The sequence below is a fragment of the Acomys russatus genome, chromosome 7, assembly GCF_903995435.1.
Source record: "Acomys russatus chromosome 7, mAcoRus1.1, whole genome shotgun sequence".
In the NCBI taxonomy this organism is placed as follows: Eukaryota; Metazoa; Chordata; class Mammalia; order Rodentia; family Muridae; genus Acomys; species Acomys russatus.
Window position 1 is genome coordinate 52,448,561 of NC_067143.1, and position 8,728 is coordinate 52,457,288.

Sequence of the window (8,728 nt, forward strand, 5' to 3'; positions counted from 1 at the left end):
CTGGGGCTCAGAACAGTATCGTCTTAACAGGTATGAGGTAGCACCTCATCACTGTTTTGGTTTGAATTTCTTTCATGATAGTGTGTTATTAATTTTTCCATCACTATCCCAAGTGCTTGAAATAAATCAACTTTATTAGAAGATATTTCATAGGTTTCCATCCTCTTGCTTGGCCTACTTGGGGATCTATGGTGATGCAGAAGCACATGGTATCCAGGAAGGAGAGATATAAATGGTAGATAGATAGATAGATGGATGGATAGATAGGTGGATGGATAGATAGGTAGATAGATAGATAGATAGATAGATAGATAGATAGATAGATAGATAAACAGATAGATAGACAGACTGAGATTCTGTGTACCCTTCCTGCTTCAGCCTCCCAAAGTGTGAAATCCCCAGAAACTGCTATTTGGCTCAACTCTTTGATAGGAAAATTTTCATCAACAGTTGTCACACTCTTATTTGAGTATCTGAGCAGCTCCCTAAACAAAGAACTCAGTAGGTTTCAAAACACTGGTAAAGGACAAGTATGGAATGCAGACAGATTTTGATCAAGTTCTTACTCTGAGAATCAGAATTCCATGTCCACATAGCAAAAATATAACTTCAGACGAGGACAACTCAACTCTTCTGCCCCGCCCCCCAAGTATTCTATAGTGCGGAAGCTTCCTATGACCTGCAACAGCGATCTAAGTAAAAGTTACATTCCTGAGCTGGCAAGATGACTTAGCAGGTAATTGCACTGATGGCCAAGCCTGACTGCCTGACCTTCAACCCCAGAACCCACGTGGTAGGAGAGAGCCAACTCCTGTAAATTGTCCTTTGACTTTGATATGCATGCTATGGCCTGTGTACCCCCACAACACTTAACAAGTGTAACTTTTTAAAACTAAAAGGTTATGCCAGTGTGGTGGCACACACCTTTAATCCCAGCACTCAGAGAGGCAGAAGCAGGCAGATCGTTGTGAGTTCGAGGCCAACCTGGTCTACAAAGCAAGTCTTAGACAGCCAAAGCCACATAGAGAAACTTTGTCTCAGAAACAAACAAACAAACAAACAAATTAAAAAGCTACATCTTGCACACACCAAAGATAAAAATAAATTGTTCACTGCTTGCTTCCACGGTTCATTTCACCATGAATCTAGCCCATCTGGATAGAACTCCTCTGTGTAGCTATGTAGGAATCACAGCTGGAAATCAGAGTTCTGTTTATTTTGTTGTCCAAAGGTTTAAGCTTGAGAAACTAACAGACATGTTTTAAGACTGGCATTGCTACTTACCATGTATTTTATTTTATTTATTTATTTATTTTTGAGACACGGTTTCTCTGTGTAGCCTTGACTATCCTTGACTCACTTTGTAGACCAGGCTGGCCTCGAACTCACAGCGATCCGCCTGCCTCTGCCTCCCGAGTGCTGGGATTAAAGGCATGAGCCACAACATCTGGCCTTATTACTAACTCTTAACACATTATGTTACTCTTCATTACCCCAGGCATGGTGATTTGATAAAGCTTACAGTGATGAGTCACAGGATGGAAGAAAACTTCTTTCTTTTCTCATTGTGTAGCCCTGGCTGTGCTGGAACTCACTGTATGGACCAGGCCACACCTCCTAAAGTTTCCCAAATACCAACTGGTGACCAAGTATTCAAACACACTAGCCTCTGGAGGCCATTCTCATCCCAACCACCTCAGCCAGAATGAAGTTTTGGATTTAGCTCTTTGTGGGGAAAGGTCTAACTAAAGGGGCAAAACTACAAAGCAATAGATATATACTACGGAGAGATGACATACTAAAACCTACTGTGGAGAACTGCGAATTGAACCGGCTAACCTTTGTTAATGATGCACAAATTAACATGGGTGTGTTTTTGTCTAGGTTTGCTGGCCGGCCAGCTCTCGTCCCCTATACTGAGGTTATAAGCACCAGCAGCCGTGCCTAGCTGTGTAGCCAGCTCTCGGCCCCTATACTGAGGTTATAAGCACCAGCAGCCATGCCTAGCTGTGTATACAGGTACCGGGAACTCTAAGTCAGGCTCCCATGCTTGCAGAACAAGCTCCCTTACCCACAAAGCCATCTCTCCAGTCCATCTCCCCATGTAGATTTATTTTTGTTTTGTTTTTAGATTAGTTTTGGTGTGTGTGTGTGTGTGTGTGTGTGTGTGTGTGTGTGTGTGTGTGTTTGAGACAGGGTTTCTCTATGTAGCCTTGGCTGCCCTGGACTCGCTTTGTAGACCAGGCTGGCCTCGAACTCACACTGATCCACCTGCTTCTGCTTCCCAAGGGCTGGGATTAAAGGCGAATGCCACCACCACCCAGCTTCCCATTTAGATTTATTCAAGGTGCAGCAATTCAATCACTGCTTGGTTGGCATTTGCTACACCACCCCCCCCCCTTTTTTGTAACAGTTGTATCAAGATTAATCCACAAATGATACAATTCATTGGCTTAAGACTTACAGTTCAGTGGGGGTTGGAGAGATGGCTCAGTGGTTAAGAGCACTGCCTGCTCTTCCAAAGGACCCGGGGTTCAATTCCCAGCACCCGCATGGCAGCTCACAACTGTCTGTAACTCCAAGATCTGACACCCCCACACCAATGGACATAAATTAAAATTTAAAAAAAAAAAAGACTTACAGTTCAGTAGTAGTAGTAGCAGTAGCAGTTCAGAATGGTAAATTTAGAGTTTTAGCCACCCCAATAATCAACTCACACATTCATCTATGAGAAGATGCATCTTTTAACTCGTTTGACCAATTTTTAAAAATAGTTTATTGAGTACATTGTAAGTGAGCAATGGGCACAGCAGTAACTACAGTACTGTCAGCCTCCTGGGATTAATTTCACCAGCTATGGCGTTTGCCACTTTTGTAAGTGAAGGTTTATTTTTTCTACTCTGGCTTAAAATAATCCTGTCTGTCTTTATATCTGTCCACCATCCTGCTTGCATACATGCTACACGCATTGTTACTATCTTTGTAAGATTGAATTCAACTTTAGATCAGCTGTGGTGGCACACATCTGTAATGCCAGCATTTGGGAGATTGAGGAAGTAGGATCAGAGATCATAGTCCCAGAAGGGGACACATACTGAGACATAGTTTCACTGGGTTTTTGATTTTTGTTTTTGTTTTTCGAGACAGGGTTTTTCTGTGTATTCACTGGGTTTTTTTGTTTTTTTGTTTTTTTGTTTTTTGTTTGTTTGCTTTGTTTAGCTTTGTTTTTGCAACTTTTCCTTATTTCAAAACATATATGATCATCAAATTTCCTTGGCCTAAAAGAAGTACATCACCAGGCTGTGGTGGTATACACCTTTAATGCCAGCACTCAGGAGGCAGGGGCGGGAAGATCTCTGGGTTTGAGGCCAACTTGGTTTACAGAGCCAGTTCCAGGGCAGCCAGGGATTCACAGAGAAACCCTGTCTCAGAAAGAGAGGAAGAGGAAGAGGCAGCTAATGCTGAGGAGGGGAATTGGCAGCATCTGCGCAGTATTCTTAGCAAGAATCACCAGAGACAATGGAAAGGTTTACTTTTTTCTCATGTTGATGTTTATTACTTGGTATTTCCAATTTTCTCTGTCATTGCGTGCTATTGACAATCTCTTGAATTTTACACACACACACAAAAGAGATAATCTCAGGGATTCATCTCAAGGACAGCAGGGTGTCTTTAGAATCTAGATCTCTCCTTTTTTAAGCTACCAGAATAACACCCTGGTATGCAGGCTTTTGGATTCATCCCCCTCCACCACAAATCTGCCAAGAACTCTGGCAGTCTCTTCACCACAGCCAGAGTCAGAACTGACCAGCCAGATGAGCAGTGATTCCAGCCACAGTGGCAGAAGTTATTTCCTGCCTTACCCTCTGTGTCTGTTTCTACTTCAGCCAAGACGAAGCGCCTGGTGAGTGTCTAGTTCCTGCAGTGCTTACCCAGTCCCTCCCAGCTCAGGTCCCCTCAGTGTTTCACAGATAGTTCCTTCTATTTATGGAGGAACTGGTGCCAAATTGACCAGAGTTTAAGCCAGAGCACATCACGGTGTGACATTAGGCAAGTGAGTTAGTCTCTCTGCACTCAGTTTTGTTGTGGGGTATCCACCAGAGAAAATGGCTTGGACACGGATTTAAGCAAATAGGAAGTCTCTATTAGCCAACCAGCAGCTACACTGGGATCCTGAAGGCTGGCTGGCTAATCATGCTAGGCTGGGTGTTTGGGATCCTTTCTCTGGGTGAGCTTTTAAGCAAAACACCACCCATGTTTTAGGTTGACATACTTCAATTAGCAAAAACAGCCAAAAACATTCCCAGAACTACAGACATTGTGAGAGTTTAGGTCTTTATTTTCGTTTTTTGGCAGGTGGTGCTGTCTATACGCTGAGTTTTAACCCCTGAATGCTACTTCCATCGTCGAGTCAGTTGTGCTAAAATCTGGGGGCCTCCAGTTTCTTGTTCTGGAAAATAAAATTTAACCATGACATGGAAGGGTTATATGACGTGTCCACACCTGCTTGATGCATAGTAATTGCTTTCTACAAGTGTTCACTCAATCCTCTCCTCCCACTACACTTTCCACAGCAGCCCAAACCTACTTGAGCGTCTATTACAGTATATTCGGGCCCTTGGTGCCCGGCTTCCTGCTCCTGGACGCCTAACTCCTAGGCAAACAAAAAGAGTTCCGCACCCTGATCTAATTAATCTCTTAAAGAAAGTCTCTGGGGCGGACACGGATAAAAACAAAAACAGAGTGTACCAAAGCAGGGACACAGTCCAAGACAAATTGAGACCTGCTTCCTAATCCCACAATGCACGTTAGTCCGGGACAGAAGGGCCCAAGAATTGTTTTCATGTCGTCGTGTCCCCATCCCCCACCCCCAGGCCCCTCCATGTGGCCATTGTCTAGTTCAGGTCCCTTCCACCTGCTGAGTCTGTCACCTCTGGGCTGGGAGTGTAGCAGGCGGGACTGTGCACTGCCTTCTCCCTTGCTGCTGCAGCCTAGCTACAGTCGTACAGAGAGGAGGTGAGGCCCGGTGCTTTTGCCCCACCCCAGCCGTTAGGTGCCCGGGTCCCCAAGGACCAGAGGGGAGCAGCAGCAGAAGGCGGGAACGCCAGCCTAGCTGGTCGCCGCGCCAGGGCTGGTTCCGGTCCCTAGAGCCCGCGCTCCACCCCAACCGCAGGTGCCTTGAAGGACGTGGGGGTCGCGAGCCAGTCAGTCTGGCTGTCCCCACAAAGAGACTGGAGGACCCGGGACCAGCGGAGGACACCAGACACCGGGACCCTCTGGGGAGACCGAGGGTTAGCGGTCCTCGTGGAAACAGGAGTGACGTTAGACGCCCAGACAATCACAGATGGGAAAGGCCCCCCTCGCCCGGGAGAGTGGGCTGCTCTGGCTCCGCCCCGTCACACCACGCCCTGACCACGCCCGCGAGGTTTAAGTTCCGCAGCCGCGGGTTCGCAGCCACTGTCAGCCCCGGCCGCGGTTTCTTCAGGTCGAGCTCTTCCTAGGCAGCCATCACTTGTCCACTTGTCGGACACAGTCGTCTGCACTCCGGTGTTCTCCTGCGGTCTGGTGAGCGTGACCCCAGCCCTGCGTCGGCTGCATCTGCTCCCTTTCACTGCATCTATCTCTCTTTGCTCTTTCTTTTCCCTTCCCTGGAGTTCGAGTTTATCCTCTCTTGATCCTTTTTGTCTTTTCCCTTTGTTCTTTGCCTCTGGCGTCCAGTTGGTCCATTCCTCCTCTCAGCCACAATGTACCCAGCCTGCCCTGGGCGGGGGACTTCCACGTCAGCGTCATCGAAGACCAGAATGACTGTCACCAGTCCTCTCTGGACTATGTGCCCTAAAGTTTGTTCTGGTTTCTGAGGTTGTTTGTGCCTGGAGGAAGCTTGGAGTTTGGCCAGTGTTAAGCTCTCTGATCCAGTGGGAGTAAAGGCACAGGGAGACTGGGCCTGCCTTATCCTGATCCCACACAAATAGACACAGTGCTCCACTCAACTGACTGTCCCAGCACAGCCTGGCTGCCTATCGACATAACTGTCTGGGAAACAAATATGGAAGTGAGCCAAACTGTGGGAGGAAAAAACTCCCTCTGCCCCAGTGTGCACTTAGCTAGATCCTGGCTATCCTGAGTGAAAAGGGGCCTTGGGTCCCTTGCAGCAAGGCTGTCTGAAAGGACGCATGTGGCAGGTGACCCTTCCTTGCAGGGCTGTGGGTCCTGCAAAGAGAATTTTCCTTTCTAAAGTTGGCTTCTTTCCTCTCACCCACAGGACACATAGTATGATCTTTAAGTGTTTCGTCTCCCAGCCATTTTCTATGGAAAATCACGGGGATCAGGCCATGATAGCCACAGGCAACTTTGAAGAACGGGACACTTTTAGAGAAGCTTGATCTTGGAGGCCTCGTTGTGAGAGACCTCAAAGCACCAACCACGTCAGGTAAGGAGTCCAAACCACCATCAGGTAAGGAGTCCAAACCACCGACGGAAGGCCCCTCTCCGCCTTCTTTCAGGGCTAGGGCGACAATCAGCAGGACAATAAAAATTAACCTCCTCCCACCCTGGCAAGTGGCTCTTGACAGCTCAGCAAGCTCTTTCACCAGGCCCGGCCACCTTCTGGCCCTTAAAGATGGCAGCAGACTCCAGGGTATAACCCCAGTGGGATGGGAACTGGTTCCAGGTCACCCTGGCAGCCAGCAGCAGAGGTGGGTTGTTGGCTCTGTTCTTTAACAATTAAACTTTATTATACAACCCAACTAGCTTACACAAGAAGGAAAAAAGGTTAAAGGGACAAAAGAGTGAACCCAGGATGGCTCCACTCAGTCTGTCACAAGGTATTCATGGGGTCCCCCAAGGGTAAAGCCCGCCAAGACTGCTTCCACCTGTGACAAAGCTTAATCTTTCCCACAGTGGGTGTTTGGTTCAGTAGTGTGTGTGCATGTGTGTAGGGTGTGTGTGTGTGCGCGTGCCATGGCATGCAGATGAAGGTCAGAAGACAACTCCTACTCTGTGGGTCCCAGGCATCAAACTCAGTTCCTCAGACTCAGGGGCACCAACACTGGCCCATCTTCCTGGTCTGAACTTCCACTCTTTCTAACTTCATTTTTCCCCCTAGCTTCTGACAGTCCCTGTGAATGAGATCAGAAATTGTTAGGGTTTTGTTTTTGTTTTTGCTTTTTGGGGTTTTTTTGTTTGTTTGTTTGTTTGTTTTTTAATTAACTACAGTGGCTGGCTGGTCCTATAAAGATACGTTCTATTTTTGTTTATTCGTCTGGGTCAGGATCTCATAACAACATCTTCAGCCGTCCTGGAGTGTTATGTAGATCATGCCTGGCTGGATTCACTTTCTAGGCCTGGGTTGTAACTGGTCAGGAGCTTTAGTACAGGTGATCTTTGCCTCTACACCCAACCCTCAAGGACCTGACCTTCGGAAACCCCTAAGCAGCATTACCATGGCAGCTGAGCCCCATGGTTTGGATCTGGGCAGCAACCGACACTTTACCTTTCTGGGTTCCACAGCACCCTACCACTTAGCTCAAGATCAGGCAGGCACATACTAGGCCCATGCATCATACGGCCGGTGCCTCAAGAGTAGGCCTGTTCAAAGCCTCTCAGAGCTGTTGGAAGGGCTTCTGCTGTGAAGGCCCTTATCTGAAGTGAGGTGCAACAGGGCTGGACAAACAGTGGACAGCTGGAGCCTGTGGACACAGTTCTGCGCTCTCTCGTCTAGTGAGGAGGCAGGCAGGGCAGCTGCCTCACAGGCCACTCTCAGGATTTCTCAGTGGAGCCAGACAAAGTGTAGAGCACAACCTAGGAGAAGGAGGTGTCTGCTAGGGAGTCTAGGAGCATCTGCTGCCATTGGTTTCCTAGTTTCGCTGAGGCACAAGGACCCAGCCTCAAAGAAACATGATTCAGGCTTTGCCGAGAGGCGCTCTTGAACCCGTTGTTATGGTGAGTCGCTCTGGTTGTCCCTGTTTGTCCTAGCCTGGGGGAGCTGTTTGGTTTCCATGGTTACCTGTGTTCACAGGTGGCTACCACCACATCCTCCCTCCACAGGCTAGTGCTTTCCTCCCGAGCCCTAGCAACACAGGCAGCCAATCAAGCTGGGCTCAGAGCAGTTGCTCCAATGAAATCAGAGACAGGGAAGAAGAAGAAGAAGCAGGTCACCCCGCCCCGGGTGCTGGGCACACTTCCTCCTGGGGCTGTGAGGAAGGTAGTGTTCCAGCTCTAAGAACAAAATGGAGCTTCGAGTTTCCTGTATCTCTTCTAGTTTCCTGTGAACTGCTCCTCCCATCCCACCACAGATAACAGAATTTCCCTACCCTGGAGGAAAATGGAACCGGCTGGCCTGGTCCCTGCCCTTCTCCTCTGCCTGACAATAAACCCGCAGGGAACGGATATTACACCTGCACCTGGTGAAGCTGAGGGCTTGATCTGTGTGGGGTATAGGATGGAATTAACAACCATGTGTCTGGGCTGGAGAGATGGCTCAGTGGTTAAGAGCGCTGACTGCTCTTCCAGAGGTTCTGAGTTCAATTCCCAGTAACCACATGGTGGCTCACAACCATCTATAATGTATACATAATAATAAATAAATTTTTAGGAAAAAAAAAAGCAACCATGTGTTTTCTTTCAGTTCAGGAATTACACACAAGTTAGACCCTCTCCTGCTTAGGAACCTAGAACAAAAGCCTGTGGGGGTTGCCTGTCAGGCCCTGCTCTGCCAGTCTTGTCCCTT